At 31.8% G+C, this 22,724-nt stretch overlaps 1 long non-coding RNA gene across 2 annotated transcripts; it reads left to right on the top strand.

Moving 5' to 3' along the window:
* The first annotated feature begins 6,689 nt into the window (after positions 1-6,689).
* Positions 6,690-19,768, top strand: LOC148614188 (uncharacterized). 2 transcript variants are annotated; one of them, XR_015923590.1, is made up of 7 exons: positions 6,698-6,920; positions 9,178-9,302; positions 13,129-13,219; positions 13,665-13,710; positions 14,141-14,398; positions 16,024-16,093; positions 19,020-19,768. It is a non-coding gene; the product is annotated as an uncharacterized LOC148614188 (long non-coding RNA). The 2 variants fall into 2 exon arrangements; XR_015923589.1 differs by having other exon boundaries at positions 6,690-6,920; positions 13,665-14,398.
* Positions 19,769-22,724: the final 2,956 nt, after the last annotated feature.

Raw genomic sequence — 22,724 nt, 5'->3', positions numbered from 1 at the left:
TACTACTTGGTGGAGATTTCTCACATTCTGTAAAAAAACGAAATTCAAATCAAACTCATTGCAGAAGATGTTTTGTGAACATATTGTGCTTCTTTACTTGCTGGTCTATTCCTTTACTCTTATGAGGCTGACTTTATAGCTGATCTGATCCTACAGAAAGAATATCGTTTAACCAGATCCTTTAATCTCAGTACAAAGATGACGTTTTATCTTTAAACAATCCTTAATTTGGGGATTTGATACATAGCATTTACCCCAAAGAACTTGAGATAAAGAATACTACAGACACTGTAAAGTCAGCCTCATATCTTGACCTACGCCTAGAAATCGGTGGTAAAGGGAAACTATTGACCAAACTTTACGACAAACTTGATGATTTTTTTTATATTGCGTCAAGATTTATTTTTTTCACTACAGAAGTTATATTGTCGTCATCATGAACTCAAAGATTGTTACGGTGTATCCACCTGCACCCTAAAAACTGATTTATTCAAAGTGTCATTGTTTTCCTTTCCATTTTCGTCTACCCCGGACTTGACTTTTTTATGAACAACTGGTTGATTGTTTCTAGAAAATTGGAGGACGCTTTCCCTACCGGTGCACCTAGTCCATCTTCCGAGGTTTCAGTGGAGTCCGAGTTGCTGGTTTACTTTTGTTACTTTGTATGTATTATTTTGGTTACTTCATATTCTTTGTTGTTTATATCTGTTTTACATATCTGGTCGTTGGCCTTGATTTTATTATTATGGTATTTTCATTTAATGTCTATGCAACACAGATGAATTGTAATTATTTATCATTATCTTTAATCTGTTTATGCAAAGAACTATTCATTTCTGCAACCAAGCCTTTGTTGTACAAATTTGGATCGGGAAAAAGTTTTATCATTTTTTTGTTATATGCATTTGATTTCACGGTCCTGCCAACTTAAACATTTACGACAGTGCACAAAAATATACTAAAATATGGTGATATTGAAATTCGGAATGTTAAAAGGTAAATACAAAACTACCATATTGCGAATTATTTATCCAAAATTTAATTGTATACAAGAAGTACTATAACCAAAACTATCGAAATATGATGCCATTATTTCACTGAAAGAAATGAGCCAAAATTGGACAATTCACAAGTTCTAAACACATTTATTAATAACAGTTCTTCTGTCAATGTGTTATCATTGGTAATTTATGTATTTAAAGTTTTTGACTCGTTAGCATTTAGCATTTGATTTTGTAAGGAAGGAATAAACTGGTGAAAATCATTATTTACAATATGTTAAAACGAAAAAATAGCCATTGCTAATTTATTACCTCATGTATCTTTATTACTATTAATTTTTAACCAATAACAAAGGTGGTAAATACGATGTGCAGAAACATGCAAATCAAACCAAATATAAATAAAATTGCATTGTGAAATTATTAATTGTGCTCCAAATATATATACGTTATTGGTAGTTTGACAGAAAGTTATACGATATTAATAATAATAGAAGGTTAAAAATATACAGAACCAGAAGGGGTAACGACATATTTTGTAACGCTAAAATGTAATAGACTCATTCAGAACAACACAAATACTTTCATTCATCGATAAAAAAAACATGTATTGACGAACAAACACCATAGAAAATATAACGCAATCTTAAGGCAAGATTATCGGTACTTCATATATTTATAGTTGACAACTTTTTCAATAAGTATTAAAGGTACACAGTACTGAAAATGGTATTAAAGTTTTGTTTGTTTGTTGGGGTTTAACGTCCGAGCAGCCATATTTCAGCTATATTCAGACGATGAACATGAAATGGATGACAAAATGAACATGAAATGAAAAAAAGGATGGGACACAAGGATAATAGGGTCGACAAATTTTGATTGCCACTGGAAAAAGGGGGGATGGGTAAGGTCGGGCAATTAAGCCTCCTGTGGCGGAGCGCAAAGGTTCCTACTCCTATCGAATACCACAGCAGGGTTCTTTAACGTGCGAGGAACGTGGCATCTTTCCCAACACGGTGCACCACTATGGTTTGCGGTCAGGTTTTCCGTATTATAGCCTGACGACCCTAGCATGTAACACGCCAGGGGTACCCCATTCCACCACCTGGGGCACACATCCCAGTTGCTCTGTGGGCAGAGCGCCTAGCCCTCGGCTAGGTTTCTGAGCACCATTTAGTCGCCTTATACGACAAGCTTAGCGCTGCACGGGGCGAAAATGGTATTAAAGTATCTAAGTATGTATGTTATAAAAATATGTTAATGTTTTACTAAACGCGCTCCGAATACATTTCAATTTTTAATTAAATTAAACTAGTAACGTCATATTGGAAAGAATAATCAAGGGAACCAAGGTTATAGCAGTAATTAAAAGATTGTAATTCAGGGACAAAGACCAGACTTGGAAAACAGACATACACAACAAAGAACATGAAGTAACTTAAATCATACATACAAAGTAACGAAAGCAAATGAGCAAATTAAAGCAGGAAATATTGCACGATCTATGACACGATTTCATCATTAACTTGAATCTCCTTAGTTTAACTGAACAATTGATTCACTCACTAATAATTCAATATATAACTAGCCCTCTATCTCAACTGCCCTGTAAACGTCCTGAGACAATTATTCGGTGATTGTTATTTAATCTAGGAAAGGCCAATTTTATGCACTTTTAGGGTAAGAAAATGAATTTCAACTTTTCCCTGTGTATACTTAAAGATGTTTTCTACGTCAGAAGATTCGTTTGGCGTGTTTTTCCAGCTATGAATTCTCAACATGATTTGTTTATAACCCGCGTATGGAGTGTTAATATCACAAATCATACGTTATGCAAGAGCTTGCCGAAACTACGCAGACTTTGTGTATTGCGCTAGAACTCTAACAAATGGGCTTCTGGAACATGGTCATGTTGCTACAATATTAAAGTCAACACTACAGAAGTTTTATGGTCGTCATCATGAACTCGTGGATCGTTACGGTGTATTTATCTGCGCCATGAAAACTGATTTGTTCAACGTGTCATAGTTTTCTAAGTAACACCGCCTGTACAGAATCCAGCGCCCTAAGCCACTTGGCCAGCTAGGCTATATAAAAAATATAGCTTTCGCTGGCCGGGTCATTCATCCTCGTAGGATAAATCTAGGGCTCAATTAGATGTTATTATATAGGATAGAGGATCAAATTAATGATGCATGTCACAACAAATCAATATTATACAAATGTCTCAGAATGTGACGACTCTATTCGCTACACCGCTCCATCGGATCAAATTGATACAGAGAAGATAATGTAAACGTATAGAAAGGTCTGAAAAATTCCCAACGATGTTAGAACGTTCAAATTTGCGGTGCAAATTTTTGGTCGTTCCTCCGCCTAGCTGGCCGAGTGGTCTAGGGCGCTGGACTTTGTGCAGCGGTGTTGCCATAGATGTCACAGCGGTACAAGTTCGAGTCGCGCGGAGGGAACGACCAAAAAGTTGTGGTCAACGGGAGTAGCGTTAACGTGACAGCACTATGCCAAACTACGTCTTTTTCAAACGCAGAACGTCAAATAGATCCTCCTACTGATACATAACGTTTGAATACATTATATATTTATCCTCTAACATGTAATTTACAACAAATATCTAACAATTAAGTTAAAAAGACAACCAAATATTCACGGAGACTTATCCGGGTCGGCATACAATTCTAAGGAGTATCACTTAAAACAGATCAGCATTTCCCTTTTGATATAAAAAGTGAAAGTACACAGGTGTTCGAATAAAAACAGCAAGTAACCATAACTACATTTCTGAATACTATAGGGCAGATATTAAATCAAGAAACACAGATCATGAAATATATAAGTATAGAACAATTTATGGAAAACGTTGAAATCATTAGGACATCTACACCTTAAGGAAATAATACTGAAATTGTAACATGCATAAACGATAAATATACGATGAGACATAACATATAGCGATTGTCCAAACAAATAGATAGCGAATGTTTATCTAGATGATATAATAACCATGACATAAATATTAGCAGCAAAAAATTCTCCTCACTTTGTATTTTGAAATGTAAACGAAGTGGCCATTTGTCCGTCCAGACGGACGAAAAGTGGAAGAAACTAATTGTTCGTCTGTCCGTCCAGACTGACGAATAGCAGAAAAATATTTGTTCGTCTAGTATTTTCGCATGCATGTCTTCTATTACGTAGTATCGAAATACAAACGCTGAACAGATCGGATAGCCGACATCTGCGTTGGCAGTCGTTTTATAAGTCATGAGTGATTGTAGATACCCATTGAGAAGGTTTGGAAAAAAACAATTTTTAATTTTATGTGAGACATTCAAGAAAGATTAACTCTTCTCGGAGGAAGCTGATCAAACGTTTCTCTTCAATATGCATGCATTAGTGGGGGCAAAAAGCATATAAATACAGTAAATCTATCGGAAAGATGTCGATTCAAAGGTATTACTTCTCTACAGCAGATCACGAACATTTGGGAATATTATCTTTTACCGCCGAGTCAAAGACGTTTTCAAGGTCTATCCTTGTGACCTTAATTTGTTAAGTGATTAAAGTTTGCTTTATTTACTGTAGATGCTCTTAAAATTAATCTAAAACTATTTGTTTTATGTTCATATAGTGCGGATATCTGTACAGAAAACACAAAGTTGGCCGATGGGTGGCAGATTTGTACGTGTATCTTCGCTGTTGCACTTTTGCTGTTGTCAAGAACGTTACTCGCCTCGAACAAAATATCGACCGATTATGTTCAAATGGAAGAATAGATTTTCTAAGATAGGAAAGGCAATTTTTCTTTTTTTTTTCTTCGCTTGCTGCTGAAATATAGATAAAAATATTGTGCTTGAAAAAAATCACCTTTTTTGGCCTAAGGGGTTTTACTGTCCTTTACTTTTCATACCAGTCTCATACAGAATGGTAGAGCTCACGGTACTCGCTGACAAACCAATGCCTACTCCGTATTAAGTTGAAAATTCTGATTGCAACATGATACTGCAGCAAGTTAAATACTGTACTGTGGATAATTGCCTTAGACATACGCAAAAATAGTGGACTGACATAGCATCTTTGTCACAAGCATATATTGGTGATAACAGCTTTGATTTGAGTCTTTCATAATCATCTCTCACTGTAGGTTTTGTGTGTAAGAAAGTATTCGTTGTTTTCTATTCCTTATATTTCACTTCTTGTTTACTCTTGTCAGATGGTGACAGTGATATGTGGAAATTGTTCCATTAAATTTCCTTCCTCTTTTGTAGACTTCGGGGATCTTTGTGCAAAAGGGGAATTTGCACAAATGAAAATAAACAGTTTTATATGTATATTTTTACATGTATTTTCAAGCTTGAGGTCCTCAAGTCAAACATAATAATGAAAATCAAAACTCCAACTTTATATTTTTCTGATTCAACCACATTACTTGAAGGAAAGGGCCTTGGTTTTTTCGTACAAAAATACTTTGATCCAGTATTTGTTGCACAAAAAGCAGATGTAAAATCGTACTCCTATGACATGTATTACAGACCATACTACATACAAGTAATTCTTGAGAAAAGCTCACTTATTGGTGAAAATGCGAAATGAAACATTCAAATATGACGAAGAATTGGTGAAAACCTCATTTAGTCCATTTATTAGTTTTCTGAGAGGTAGCGAATGGACCAACACACCGAATGATCAATATGCATGTATATTCATGCTTTTGAAAGGGGGGATAATAAAACAGACCTACACTTCATATCTGGGAATTCTCATCATGTTGATTTGTTTGAATTGCAAAATCAGAACCAAAAGACGCAAATTTGGATTTTTTAATATATCTGACAATAAACCTGATAATGATGTATAAATTCTGTTTTGTTTTGAAAGAATTCTGATTTAAAACGCAGATACTTACATGTATATGGCTAATAATACAGCCAAATATGATGAAGTAACAACAATTGTCTCTATGATCCACTGTATACAATTACGTCTGCGAGTGTTTTCAAAGTAGTTTGATCAGCCATTTAAAAATAATGTCATAAACTAAATATACAAGGTATGCATACACAATTGTACAATATTTGTATTCTGTTAATAAAAATAAGGAAAATATGTAATGGAATGGGGAACTGGTTGCATTTAATGCTTCTTTTTTGCATAGTCCTACATATCTGAATAATACCATGAAACCATTGCAGGGAGCATTGATATTTTTTACAACCCATTCCATTCATATTTCCCTCTCAAGAAAAGCCAGGAATTTGAAAATTTTAGTTATTAAATTAAACTCCGATAAACATACAGGAAAGGTATTGTTTTTCTTAAATCTTGAAATTAAGCATTAAATGCAACCAGCTCCCCATTTATCATTGATCTTTGCATTTATTATATTTGTTTTTCATACGATATACAAATTTCTATAGCCTCATTTATTGCTTTGTTAATGTAACGGTTAATGTAATTTAAAGTGTTATATATTATCGATTTTCCCTGCATAACCAAGTTTTCCATTCAAAAATTGACATGTTAGAGATGTCGTCAATTGATCGTGGGTTAAAACACGATGACAAATAATTTCATACCCTTTGAAAGCCGATACGTGTAACGTGTAATATGGTTAGACTATGATATAAAGCACTAGTCAGGATTAAAATTACTTGATTGGTTAGGCAAATGTATTTCCCACGTTAATCAAGTAAACTCCCCCTTATTCTAGTTTAAAATTACTTGATTGGCAAGGCAAAAATATTTCCCACGTTAATGAAGTAAACTCCTCTATAAATTTACTAAAAGATATGTTTGTGCCCTAGTTTATGGTCATTTAAAACATAATGCATACCAGCTGCAGATTATCAATAGAATATTACGTCTGTACAAAGGATACTTTATGAAGAGATAAATCGTTGGAGTCAGGTAGGACCTCTTTTTATTATTATTTATTGCATCAGACCAGCAGCAATAAAACAATATATGGAAGGGTTTTCATACTTTAAAAATGTTGAATTTTTTTATCCACACCGGGCTATTGTTGATATTTGATGTATTAGATTCTAAGTTTGTCTGATGATAAGTAGTTACCAGTGTTTAATATGATCTGTTCTGTTATCCAATGAGATATAAAAATCAAAGTATCATTATTATTTTGAGAAAATAGTTTGCTTCACAAATATCGGCATTGTGTCTTAAGTAATGTTCTATTAAAAATGGATATCCCTTTGCTTCTCATTTTATTATCAATGAATAGGAATAACCTAAAAAATATAATATCAATAAATTGTCAACTTTCCTTTCATCTGTGGCAATATCCCTCCAGGACCTACATCTGGAGTTTCCATATCACAGCTAATACGCTGTGCCAGAGCTTGTCATAACTACGCAGACTTTGACCTTTTGGTATCGTGCTAGATATCTAACAATTAGTCGTCTGGGACAGGGTAATGTTGCTTCAAGATTAAAGTCACCACTACAGCATGGTCGTCATCATGAACTCGTCGTGGATCGCTGCAGTGTATCCATCTGCACCATGAAACTGACTTGTTCAACATATCATAGTGTTCCTTTCCTCCATCTATTCAGGGCTTGACTTTTATGAGAAACTCGGTGGGTGTTTCTAGAAAAGCAGAAGACGCTTTGCCTACCGGTTCGACTGGTCCATGTTCCCATGTTTTAGTGGAATTCGAGTTGCTAATTTACTTTTGTTACTTTGTATGTGTAGTTTTGGATATTTTGTGTTTTTTGTCGTGTATGTCTGTTTTCAATGTCTGGTCTTTGACCCTGGGTTAGATTTTGTTTTATTTCCGTTAACGTCTTGGTCCCCTTGACTACTATTTTACTTTAATAATAATCGAAACGCAGGAAACCCACGGAGCGAATCAGATTTACACTGACTGGCTTTGCAGGAAACGTTTCCCACGCCGATAAAACAAACTCCGCCTATAATAGATAGCTGCTTTAAATACTTTTTTCACTTATACATTACAATTCACTTGAACTCGCGGAATATGATTTTCTCAATAGAATCTGATAGATAAAGATAATGAAAGCTAGAATGTGTAAAAGAAAAAAGGATAATCAATTCATTATGATATTTACATAGAGAATGAACTATAATGCTATAAGATTATACTTCATTTGTACCATAATTCATAACATATATAAACAATTTTACATTGAAAATAAATCTCCTCAACGATGTTGTTGTACAATCTAAATGGCTTTGTTCTAAAATGTTTCGTTAAGTGTTGTAACTGTCACAAAATATAAACGTACTATAATCATTTCAATTACATTATATACATAATACACCTGCTAATTAAAAAATTCTTAGTGTTAAATCTGATATAGATAAGAAACTATTTTACCTACCAATACTAAAACTAAAATAGAATAAGTTTTTTCCTCCACACAAATGTAAACCTTGAAGGCGAAACTAAATTTCAGTAAGTGTCTACCGTTTTATTAAAGGTCTACGTAACCAAAGAAAATCGTATAATTATTTAAGTACCCTGCTAAAATATTAATGATAAACAGGAAATACTTGCCGTAAAATATGACAAGTTAAATAAACCGCTTATCAATGGCAAAAAGCCAAGGTGTTTCATTCGTCATAAAACACACTGAAGCTTAACTATGATATAATAGAGCAAACTCATATACAGTTAAAGTTGCTCGCCTTTATTACAAACAAAGCATGTTTCATCCGTCCGTTGTTGTTTTCAGTGCATGCATATCTATACATATATTTATGATTGTGGTCCATGCATTGTTCACACATACCAATTGTTTTTCATTTAAGAGATAAGATTTTCTTATTTATAGTCATGTGAGATTTCCATATTACACTAACGAGTGAGATAAAACATATCACATTCTTGACGTCTTAATTAAAAGTTTTATAATGTATAGTAAATTTAAAGGAATTTCGATAAGCAAACCGTTCCGAAATGGGCATACAAATCACAAAATAACTTTAAAAGTGAGAAAAAGAATCACCGGAAAAAAATACAAGACTATGAAATATTAGACATTCTCGGCAGAGCCTCGTTATAGAACTTCAAATCTTACCCTGCCTCGCACGCTATGCGGTGTAAGATTCTTAATAAAATTCTTAACACCTTGTGCCTCTACCTTTTTTTATATTTTGTGGCTCACTATTAATTGCATCTTTCAGACCTAGTGCCTCTACTTGGCAGTCATACGTCCACCTACAAATGTATGAAGTGTAAAGTGAGGCCCAGAAATCTTCTATTTGTATCTTGCCAGCATCTGTATTGTTGTCAAACCTGTGGAGATAAAGTCAGTATATGTGATGTCTGTTACCAGAAAGTAAAAGCTACATTTGTTATCAGTTATGGCTAAAACATTTGAACCACTTTTCGACTATTCAAATTTTTTTCTGTAAAATTTTGTTACATTTTTACTATTAAATTATAAACACCCTCAAGTATTGATTTCTCATGTGCGTTTAAATGTATCGGATATCCATTAAGATATTTACGTTTCAGGGAGTCAATATGGAAATAATTAACCGCTGCAAATAAATAATTTGAAAATTAAGACCCGTATTCATGTCAAACACTGTTTAACAATCTGGTCACACAAATAAAACTTTTCACCAAACATCTTAAATTGCTGGAAAGACTATCTGCGGTATCTAGAATTGAAAATCGAACATTGGTGACAAACATTTTAATCTACAGAAGTGAAACATTACAGACTTATGCCACACCTATGTGGATAATCAAAATGAAGGGAAATCGTGACCTTTACATAATTAGAATTTGAACAATTAATCAAAATTCAAATAGCATCAATATATTAAAGTCAGATCTGCAAGCTCAATCACAAGTAATGACCGAAAAGTTACATGCAATGGGCAAAACAAAGCATTAGCCACTTGAACATCTCATTCACCTTCCTTTGGAGAAATAATATTCTTTTGCCTGATTTAAAATTTAGATTGTCTGGTAAGACAAACTGCATCTATATATAAAATGTATATATTCTACAAAGTGAAAAAGTATATAATATATCTGACACAAATGTGAACTCTGCAATAAAATATTTTGTTTTTAAATGCAAAAAAATATGATTTTTAGAACTCCAACGTCGATAGACTGAAGACAGCAGAGCTTATAAAATAAAAATAGAAACAATAAATGTCATTCGTTTGTAATTGTTTTTGTTTTTTGTGTTTTTTGTTTTTTGTTTTTGTTTGTTTGTTTGTTTGGTTTTTTTTTTTGTTGTTAATCGGACAATCGCTACTATAATTTAGTATCCCTACAAGTTATACGTTAACAATCTACAGAAAAAACTAAATGCGTTATCTAAAATAAATATTAAAGTTATATTGAACTATTTTTATTGTCTTTTAGACAGGCCATTTAAAAATAAATTAAAAAAAAACAAATAAAGTTAAAACTCAAAGCGCACTCTATCGAGTGTTAGTTAAACCGTTACAAAATTTGTTTAAAACAAGGAAACTGGTTATAGCTGCCTTTTGTGTGCGTCCTGGGATACCAGGATACCAATTGTAACGATTAAAAAATGATTAACAAAGTGGAAACATTGTTGATTACCTCAAAAATGCGAACTATACAATACCTTATTCTATTTGAGAAGGCAAAGATATCACTTATATAATATTGTAAATTTCTGTACATGTTTCAAGGAGAAATTTCTAAGCAGCAACATAAGATACAAAAGTAAACTGTTTAAAAGAAGGAATTAGCCTAACAATATCAAAATGGACAGACAAATCCAGCACCAAATCAATCTACCAAGTAAAATGCATCAAGGAAACCTCAGTGTTTTAGCCCTGTTAAATTTCGTAACGGTCAACATTTCGATACATATATCGAGACAAGTAAGCTTGACTCGGTGAAAATCCTCGGGGAAGTTTGTTCCACCATAATTGATATCGAGCAATTCGAAGTTATATACAATATAATTCAAGTATAACTCAATAATTATCGTGGATATATATTTCCGTGGTAAGAGAAAACACAACATGACATTGGATACTCGAATGCGTTGTTTGTCGACACAATTCACTGTATTTCTGACTAATTATCACTCAAGCAATGCTTCCTTTGCTACAACATTTAAACGGAAATTTTGTAAGAATTGAAAGTGTTTAAACTATTAAAAAGGTGGAAAGACGAGAAAAGCCGATACTACCAAATGCCACTCAATTTATTTTTATAGTTACACGGTCAAATGGGGCTATAAAACAGCTGATATTAAACAATTAAGGGTGATAAAATGCAAAATTAGTAGATTTTTCTTGTTTAAAATGTATTTTATGCACTTTAGAAAGTTATTGTATTTTTAGTCTTAAAAAGACTACCTTAAGTCATTGCTACACATGCATATTCGTGCCATTATAGACAATTAATTTGAAAATATACGGCAAGGCTTGTCCGCATTTTGTTGGTCAAGTAGCTAGTCACAAATAACCCCTCCTAAATGCACCTTTTGGTGAAGACTATTTTCTACGTTTTAAAATAGATTCCATGATTTACTAGAGGTGATTCACCATAAAGCTGTATGATTTGTGTTAAGACGGTTTCTGATTTATTTTATATAAATCATTTAACTTGGAAGACTTAATTATTACATTTCAAATGTATGATTTTACAAAATGAACTTTAAAAAGGCAAGGTATGTAAACATCTGTTTTAGTATTACGTACCTTTAAATCTACAAAGATGACATATCGTTGATCTTCCAAGTGTTGATTTGTGTGGTGTTATCTCATATATTTTAAAACCAATGGCAATGTTATTAAATATATCGAGATGATATTAAGTTATCAGTTAATAATTGACCTAACAATTTATCGTTTATTTAAACGGCCGAGTTATGCATAGATTAGGAGGCAATGTACAGCAAAATGAATACAAACAAAGAGGTCTTGAAACACACCGAGAGTATCTTATTTAAGTCTTTTTATAGGAGGTGTGTCATTCCGATTAATTATCAAAGCATACAACCAAGAAAACTTCAAGGAGTTTATTGTAGTAAGTAGTTTAATAATGTTACTACAGTAATCGTAAACTGCGTAGAACTATAAGTATAAAGGAAAAAGTAAAGCTGCAAATTGTTAACTGTGAACGTTAACAATATAATAAAAACTACATTACGTTAGTTGAAATGAATTTACACATAACATGGCCACACTCATATCTTTGTGAATTGTTAGTTTCTCCGCCAAGCAGACATTTGCGTTTGCAATACTCTCTTATGTCTCGCAGCCGCACAAGATCGTTGTTTGAGTCTGTAATAAAAGATTATTATTTTATATTTTGCTATATAAATAAGTGATAAATCATCTCAGAATAACCAAATTTAGCAAGTTTGCATTAAGATTTTTACCATTCAATGTGCTCTTAATCTATGCTGAATGTTACAGAGTGTTTTGATGTTATCAATTATATTGAGCATATTTGTTTTTATTTTCTTGAGAAAAAAATCATTGCTTTTGTGTTAATATAATATACATGTACATAATGTTCATACATTTTTATTAACTTCCTATCTGTTGAGATAGTATGCTTTTTATGTTATAGATGATATAAGTTCTTAACAGTTAATTAGATCGCTTACGCATATGAAATACGGATTTGCTCCTAGTCGATATCTTCACTTTTGGAAAAAAAACGGATTTGCATCTATAAACGAAGTATAGTTGTTGTCATTAATAACTTGTATACGTATTATTTACTTAATTGTTTTCTTGATTAAAAGGTTTCAAAAAACATATAAAACAAAAACAAAAATAAAAATAAATAAATTTAGAAAAAATGACATTAATGATAACTTGATGTATATACTAATATGAAATTTCCAAAAGGATTCCTTAAATTCCCTGTAACTATATATCGTTGATTTATTGTCAATTGTTTTGTCGACAGTGTTGATGATAAGACGATAATCAATTGACTTCCCACTTAATGTTAAGCAAGCACCTATGAAATTAGTCGACACCGCTTTAAATTATATCTCAAATAGTCAAATTGAAACTATAGATCTGTGATTCAAGTCTCGGAATGAATATCGTACATGAACCATAATAGAAGCCGCTTTAAACTTTATCTTCGATGATTTCTTTTTCAAATAGACAAATTGACATGAAGTAAGGTCAAGTCTCGGAAGAAATATCATGAATGAACCAACTGCATCATGTAGTGCAGAAGGATGTATAGTGTCAAGTATATTTAATTATATATTTCTTAATCGTGTTTGTTAATGAAAGTAATAGCTTGAAGCAAAGAAAACGACGAGAACACAGTTTTTTTAAAGACAGTTAAAATTGGTTGTTTTATAAGAACAAATGTCTTACATGTATGCTGATCTTTTAAATTTCTTTTAATCATTTTACTTTGAAGATCATAATTGTTTATCTTCGAGAACATATAATACTATTTTCAGTTTGAAATATAACTTAGTTTATTTTCATATATTGCTGTTGGTGAGTTGATTATCATCATAACAAGCAGAAGTGTTCACCTAATTCGTAATGTCCACAAAACCCTTACCACCATACACAACAAAACAAAAAAAAAAATAATTAAAACAATAAACAAGTTATTTGAAACATTTTTTTAACGTTTACGTTTACGAATAAATTGATAGTTTTTTCAACTTATTTTTCAGGAGGATTTTTTGACAAATTCTGGGACTTGATGACATCACATTCCAGGTATTGATGTATATGAAACATACGAAGTTATTCTACGACCGCTATTAATGAGATACGAACATATTTTTACAAGTGTAGCATATATTTATCTCAAAAGTTAAGGTGTGACACTTTTATTTTACAACGCTACAATGATGAAGATGAGTTGTGGAAACATTTGATCAACATACCGTATATACACATTACGAAAATTAGATCAACGATCGAATTCAAAGCAGTAAAACTTCTGTCCATAACAATTCAAGCGAACACCCAAGGAATAGGGGTGAATGTGCACCTTGATACCGGGTACACGCGAGCAAAAAACTCTAATAAAATAAAAGAGAAAACAACTGGAAATATACACTTCTCAGTTTTTGAGTAGAAATCTTTTACAAATGGTATCTCTGCACTTCTATTTTCAAATGTTTTGACAATTTTGTGATTTTAGAGTCGTCGTAAGTTTGACAGTATAATATGTTGACAGATGACAAGTGTAAATGATCCTTTGAAACAGAACACTGATATGAAAGTAAATAAGATTCCCGACATGAGCCACGGCGGGATCAGATCAAAAACAATTCGAACTAAGAGTATATCTGTCAATTCAATTAAGTAGCACGATGTTAATAAAGTAAACAATGCAGACATGGTGTAAAGTTATCCAAAAAGACAAAATCGACCGCCGGGTTTATAACCTGAACTTGGGGTAAGATAGAAATAAATGGGCGATTTAAATTAACATCATGCAAAATATTATTATATCGAATGAAAGCCCCGTTTTATTTCTCCTCTTTAAATATCGCTAAACAGTTGAATATTTTATGAATGGAGTTATTTTGTGAAAACAGCAGTGTTATGTCCTTTTGATTTCCATGTAGTTAAATCTTGCTATGAAAACCGTGGTTAAGGCACGATTTGTACAGTTTAAAACTTGATTGGCCAAGCAGAAAATATTTCCCACGTTAATCAAGTAAGCTCCGCCTATTTATTGAATGATATTTACATTACTGCACCATATAACACATGAAACCACTTTTTTGCAATACTGTACGGAGAGCTAGATTGAGGTAGGACCACTTTATTTTTATTTATTATATCTGGTTAGTATCATTACGATTTAATTGAAAGGTTTCTATACTTTAAGTTGAATATTGTGTTTGATTTATATTACAACTGCAAATAATACAGCTAAGGTCTTTTTCATCAATCTCGTTTTTATACCTTTTATTCAAACCGCGCTTTCGTCGATGTTTAATGGATTCAGATTCTACGTATGTCTGAAGATAAGTAGTAACCAGTATTCAATATGTTTTATTAGGTTGTCCAAAAACATATCTATTTATTATAAAACGTGTTTAATATATTCACACCTGCAGTTAGAGAAAATGGTTAGCTTGAAAATTTTGGCCTTGGGTCTAGAATTGTGTTCAATGTACATGGTTATCCCATTGCTTCGTATTTTATTAATGAATAGACATTAAATCTCAAATGTAGAATATTAGACTTTTGCCTGATTCTTTAACATTGAAACTTCTTAAAAAGCCTAAATAATCCACAATGTCCATAATTCTTACATTCCATCTTCCTAATTAGTTGAAACTTTGAAAATTAATTGGGGATAGAAATAGGAGTACAATAGCACACATTAGTGTAATTTGTTTCAGAATGATATGAAAGATGAAGGCACAGGAAGTAAATGAATTGATGCTTTAATACTAGATAATTTTGTTTGTTCCTTGGTTGTCTAAAACTTATAATGCTTTTTAACAATAAAAAAAAAAGATAAGAAAAAGGATTTAACATTTACTTCAAGGACCTACTTATGATAAAGAAAGATTTATTTCTAAATAACAAACTTAAAGTTTTATCGATCCGAACGGATCCAAATCCCCTAAACGGGTCGACATCCGTTTGGCTTTGCAGGAAAATGTTCCCATGCAAACTCCACCCGTGATTGACAACTGCTATTTATACATTTTTTAGTTGTTAATAAAATTCACTTATCTCACTGAATACATCATTTTAGTAGGATATGACAGAGGATGATAATGAGTCAGAATGTGTAAAAGAGAAACAATGATCCATTGTGATTTTTAAATAAAGAACATTGGTACTATACGACTACACTTTTTTTTGTAGTATTTAAGTTTAAAATTAGTGATATGTGTAGCACTTGGAGAATATTTTAAATTAAGAGAGAATCTTCTTACGAGTGTTTTATTTAATGTTATTTTTATACTGTTTGTGTATGTTAGAAAAAATGTAAAAGTTCATACTTTTCACTAAAAGGACAGAAAACAGACACACTTTGTTTTACTTATTATATTACAGACAAAATAGTTGATTTTCGACACAAGAAGCAACAGGAATAAAAGAAAAATCGCCATGCCTGTTAAAGTTGGTAAGATAGTTGTACAAGACTAATAAGTGTATAACAATCTTCAGTTAGAGGCTCAATCCATTTTTTCATTGTTTTATCCAATTTGAATTTCTAAATGGTTATGTTTTTAAATTTGTACTTCAGTGTTGGACTATCATAATATATTAACGTACTGTTATCATTTTAAGTACACGATATAAATTAGACAACTGTTAATTGTAAATCCACAGTTGTTCATTTAGACGAGAAACCATTTTACCTACCGATACCAAAACAAAAATTGGATGGCAAGTAGTTAGATATATTATGTTAGAATAATAGTAAAATAAAAGAAATCCAAAATGCCTTTTCTTTCATATAAATGTAAAAATTTCAGTACTGTATTGCTCCGGACGCAAAACTTAATTGCAGTAAGTGTCTTTCCCTTTATTGATGATCTTAGTGACAAAATAAAATCATATGATAATTTAAGTATCCGCCTCAAATACTAATGATATACAGGAAACACTTAGCATAAAATATGTCAAATAAAATTAATATGAAACAATAGGAAAAAATCGTAGAGAAGGAGTTACTCCTATTAATAATAAACAAAGTGACTATGAATTAACCTCGGAAGTAAAATTAAAATGTCCTCGACAGAAACTTGTTATTAAGGTCTTTCCCATTTCAATGGAAAGACTTTCCATCTTTTGCAAACTGATATAAGACATTGGAATTCACCCTGTTAGACGTGATCATTTGTCGTTCTAGAGTTATCTGCCCCGTAGCGGAAAACAAATTTTGGTAAAATTTCTTAAACCGTTTGAGATACACACAAACAGAAAGCTCCATATTGTTCAGAAACAGGGGGCAGTACTATTTGACAAGATTTCGGAAATATTTGAGGTTTCCCTGGTTACGCGATTTCGCGACCTAAAATGAAATTATTCGGTTGGCCACTAAACTTTTAAACCGTAAGTCGTATAGACCTTCACTGTTGATATGTTGTGTGTTTAAAAATGTCAAGGTCAAAGGTTAAACGTTACTTTGGCCTTGTTAGAGGACAAACTTGAAAATGGTAACAGATAGAAGAAAATGATGAACATGAAAAATATGCATCTTGATTAGATCCTCATTCGTTATGTAACGTTCTAAGCGTTCAGATGAAGCATTTAGACGTTATAGCCCACAACCGGTATTTTTGGTGATTTTTGCAGTTTTTTGCCAATATGTCACAAACTGTTACAGATAGAGGTCTACTGTAAATAGACAAATGTGTTCAAAATAACAAGCTCTACAAGAAAAGTAAGGTGTCAATTCAACATTTTTTAAAAATTGTAAGTGTTATGGCCCAAAACCTGATTTTTAATGCTATTTTGATAGGATCGATCAATTTTAGCAATTGATTTCAAATAAAAGTACCTACAAACTACATATATTCTTGATCAGGAGCATAAATGCTACCTAAATATTCCAAGGTAAAGGTCAAGGTCATTTCCTTAAATGGTCAAAAACTTGGTCAGAATTTTTTTTTGGCCATTTTTTGCCAATATGGTTCAAGATAGACAACGCAAACTACTTCCAATCAATGTAGAAGCATGGTTCAACATCAAATGATACTTTCGGTCAAATTTGACGATTTGTTTAAATCGGTGAAAATACACCGATTTGTGACATTTTCAAAAAGTGTAGTTTCTTTGTCGTATTGATTCTATGATACCATATTTCATCCAAATAACCATTATAAGCCCTTTTCGACAAATTTTACTGAGGTCTTTCATATTTCAATGGGAAGACCTTCTTGTATTTCTTCTGATTATTATTTTTCCCCGCCCAATTTGCCCGCTTCTGATTAAATTCTACCACGACAAGATTTTGACCATCTTTTGCAAAATGAGGTAAGACTTTGGAATTCACCCTGTTAGACGTGATCATTTGTAGTTGCAGAGTTATCTGCCCCGTAGCGGAAGACAAATTTTGGTAAAATTTCTTAAACCGTTTGAGATACAGCAAACCGAAAGCTCCATATTGTTCAGAAACAGGGGTCAGTACTATTTAACAAGGTTTCGGAAATATTTGAGGTTTCCCTGGTTACGCGATTTCGCGACCTAAAATGAAATTATTCGGTTGGTCACTAAACATTTATACCGTAAGTAATACTGTTATACTGAAAAGCCACATTGTTTCAACATTGTTGTGTCAACTAACATGATGGAGTCAAATTACTCACATATTTTTACATTATTCATACATTTATCTAATAAATTACAAATATGATTTAAAAGTACACATCCTGTGATTTATTTTGAACACTTTTGATCATCACGCACACAGATTATCCAATTAAAAAGGATAAATTTACTTTCTTTGTGTATTTTTAGTACTACATAGGGGGATGGCCATTTGACCTGGAAGTGATAATTCAGACCTTTACTTTTTATACTTTATAATTACCCCCCCCCCTCCTTTGCTTTATTCTATGATAATGAAATCTATTATTTAGTATTGTTATCAATGACAGTTTCGATGAAATTAACAGAAAAAAAATTCATATCTAATGTAACTACTAAATTACTGTTATTAGGTTGATAACTATTTTGTACATTTAATAATTGTCAAAAATCTCAGCATTTAGGATATATCCCTGAAATAAATTATGTTGTCTCATCGCCATAATAGGTAATTATCATAATATAACAACCTAGACATGCTGGTCTATGTTAAGAGGATAATGGCTTATGCTCAGGGCAGAATATATAGAAAATGTATGGGAAAGACCTTACAATTGTTCTTGAAAAATTGACCTTTTAATTGAACTTGAAATCTTATCCTTGGATGACAGAATTTCTGTGCTTTGCACGCTACGCGATGTAAGATTCTTAATATCTTCCACATCTTGTGCTTATTCCTATACCTGTATATTTTGTGGCTCATTTCTGTATTTATTATCAATTTCATCTTTCAGACCCAGTGCCTCTACTTAGTGGTCATACGTCCAACTACATGTGTATGAAGTGTAAAGTGAGGCCCAGAAATCTTCTATTTGTATCTTGCCAGCATCTGTATTGTTGTCAAACCTGTGGAGATAAAGTCAGTATATGTGATGTCTGTTACCAGAAAGTAAAAGCTACATTTGTTATCAGTTATGGCTAAAACATTTGAACCACTTTTCGACTATTCAAATTTTTTTCTGTAAAATTTTGTTACATTTTTACTATTAAATTATAAACACCCTCAAGTATTGATTTCTCATGTGCGTTTAAATGTATCGGATATCCATTAAGATATTTACGTTTCAAGGAGTCAATATGGAAATAATTAACCGCTGCAAATAAATAATTTGAAAATTAAGACCCGTATTCATGTCAAACACTGTTTAACAATCTGGTCACACAAATAAAACTTTTCACCAAACATCTTAAATTGCTGGAAAGACTATCTGCGGTATCTAGAATTGAAAATCGAACATTGGTGACAAACATTTTAATCTACAGAAGTGAAACATTACAGACTTATGCCACACCTATGTGGATAATCAAAATGAAGGGAAATCGTGACCTTTACATAATTAGAATTTGAACAATTAATCAACATTCAAATAGCATCAATATATTAAAGTCAGATCTGCAAGCTCAATCACAAGTAATGACCGAAAAGTTACATGCAATGGGCAAAACAAAGCATTAGCCACTTGAACATCTCATTCACCTTCCTTTGGAGAAATAATATTCTTTTGCCTGATTTAAAATTTAGATTGTCTAGTAAGACAAACTGCATCTATATATAAAATGTATATATTCTACAAAGTGAAAAAGTATATAATATATCTGACACAAATGTGAACTCTGCAATAAAATATTTTGTTTTTAAATGCAAAAAAATATGATTTTTAGAACTCCAACGTCGATAGACTGAAGACAGCAGAGCTTATAAAATAAAAATAGAAACAATAAATGTCATTCGTTTGTAATTGTTTTTGTTTTTTGTGTTTTTTGTTTTTTGTTTTTGTTTGTTTGTTTGTTTGGTTTTTTTTTTGTTGTTAATCGGACAATCGCTACTATAATTTAGTATCCCTACAAGTTATACGTTAACAATCTACAGAAAAAACTAAATGCGTTATCTAAAATAAATATTAAAGTTATATTGAACTATTTTTATTGTCTTTTAGACAGGCCATTTAAAAATAAATTAAAAAAAAAACAAATAAAGTTAAAACTCAAAGCGCACTCTATCGAGTGTTAGTTAAACCGTTACAAAATTTGTTTAAAACAAGGAAACTGGTTATAGCTGCCTTTTGTGTGCGTCCTGGGATACCAGGATAAAATTGTAACGATTAAAAAATGATTAACAAAGTGGAAACATTGTTGATTACCTCAAAAATGCGAACTATACAATACCTTATTCTATTTGAGAAGGCAAAGATATCACTTATATAATATTGTAAATTTCTGTACATGTTTCAAGGAGAAATTTCTAAGCAGCAACATAAGATACAAAAGTAAACTGTTTAAAAGAAGGAATTAGCCTAACAATATCAAAATGGACAGACAAATCCAGCACCAAATCAATCTACCAAGTAAAATGCATCAAGGAAACCTCAGTGTTTTAGCCCTGTTAAATTTCGTAACGGTCAACATTTCGATACATATATCGAGACAAGTAAGCTTGACTCGGTGAAAATCCTCGGGGAAGTTTGTTCCACCATAATTGATATCGAGCAATTCGAAGTTATATACAATATAATTCAAGTATAACTCAATAATTATCGTGGATATATATTTCCGTGGTAAGAGAAAACACAACATGACATTGGATACTCGAATGCGTTGTTTGTCGACACAATTCACTGTATTTCTGACTAATTATCACTCAAGCAATGCTTCCTTTGCTACAACATTTAAACGGAAATTCTGTAAGAATTGAAAGTGTTTAAACTATTAAAAAGGTGGAAAGACGAGAAAAGCCGATACTACCAAATGCCACTCAATTTATTTTTATAGTTACACGGTCAAATGGGGCTATAAAACAGCTGATATTTTGTTGAATTAAACAATTAAGGGTGATAAAATGCAAAATTAGTAGATTTTTCTTGTTTAAAATGTATTTTATGCACTTTAGAAAGTTATTTTTAGTCTTAAAAAGACTACCTTAAGTCATTGCTACACATGCATATTCGTGCCATTATAGACAATTAATTTGAAAATATACGGCAAGGCTTGTCCGCATTTTGTTGGTCAAGTAGCTAGTCACAAATAACCCCTCCTAAATGCACCTTTTGGTGAAGACTATTTTCTACGTTTTAAAATAGATTCCATGATTTACTAGAGGTGATTCACCATAAAGCTGTATGATTTGTGTTAAGACTGTTTCTGATTTATTTTATATAAATCATTTAACTTGGAAGACTTAATTATTACATTTCAAATGTATGATTTTACAAAATGAACTTTAAAAAGGCAAGGTATGTAAACATCTGTTTTAGTATTACGTACCTTTAAATCTACAAAGATGACATATCGTTGATCTTCCAAGTGTTGATTTGTGTGGTGTTATCTCATATATTTTAAAACCAATGGCAATGTTATTAAATATATCGAGATGATATTAAGTTATCAGTTAATAATTGACCTAACAATTTATCGTTTATTTAAACGGCCGAGTTATGCATAGATTAGGAGGCAATGTACAGCAAAATGAATACAAACAAAGAGGTCTTGAAACACACCGAGAGTATCTTATTTAAGTCTTTTTATAGGAGGTGTGTCATTCCGATTAATTATCAAAGCATACAACCAAGAAAACTTCAAGGAGTTTATTGTAGTAAGTAGTTTAATAATGTTACTACAGTAATCGTAAACTGCGTAGAACTATAAGTATAAAGGAAAAAGTAAAGCTGCAAATTGTTAACTGTGAACGTTAACAATATAATAAAAACTACATTACGTTAGTTGAAATGAATTTACACATAACATGGCCACACTCATATCTTTGTGAATTGTTAGTTTCTCCGCCAAGCAGACATTTGCGTTTGCAATACTCTCTTATGTCTCGCAGCCGCACAAGATCGTTGTTTGAGTCTGTAATAAAAGATTATTATTTTATATTTTGCTATATAAATAAGTGATAAATCATCTCAGAATAACCAAATTTAGCAAGTTTGCATTAAGATTTTTACCATTCAATGTGCTCTTAATCTATGCTGAATGTTACAGAGTGTTTTGATGTTATCAATTATATTGAGCATATTTTTTTTTATTTTCTTGAGAAAAAAATCATTGCTTTTGTGTTAATATAATATACATGTACATAATGTTCATACATTTTTATTAACTTCCTATCTGTTGAGATAGTATGCTTTTTATGTTATAGATGATATAAGTTCTTAACAGTTAATTAGATCGCTTACGCATATGAAATACGGATTTGCTCCTAGTCGATATCTTCACTTTTGGAAAAAAAAACGGATTTGCATCTATAAACGAAGTATAGTTGTTGTCATTAATAACTTGTATACGTATTATTTACTTAATTGTTTTCTTGATTAAAAGGTTTCAAAAAACATATAAAACAAAAACAAAAATAAAAATAAATAAATTTAGAAAAAATGACATTAATGATAACTTGATGTATATACTAATATGAAATTTCCAAAAGGATTCCTTACATTCCC

Source organism: Perna viridis, chromosome 6 (assembly GCF_037379345.1).
Source record: "Perna viridis isolate PV_CMFRI_1.1 ecotype Kerala chromosome 6, ASM3737934v1, whole genome shotgun sequence".
Classification (NCBI taxonomy): Eukaryota; Metazoa; Mollusca; class Bivalvia; order Mytilida; family Mytilidae; genus Perna; species Perna viridis.
The sequence above is the reverse complement of the archived record's forward strand: the minus strand, read 5'-3'. Positions and strand labels throughout refer to the sequence as shown.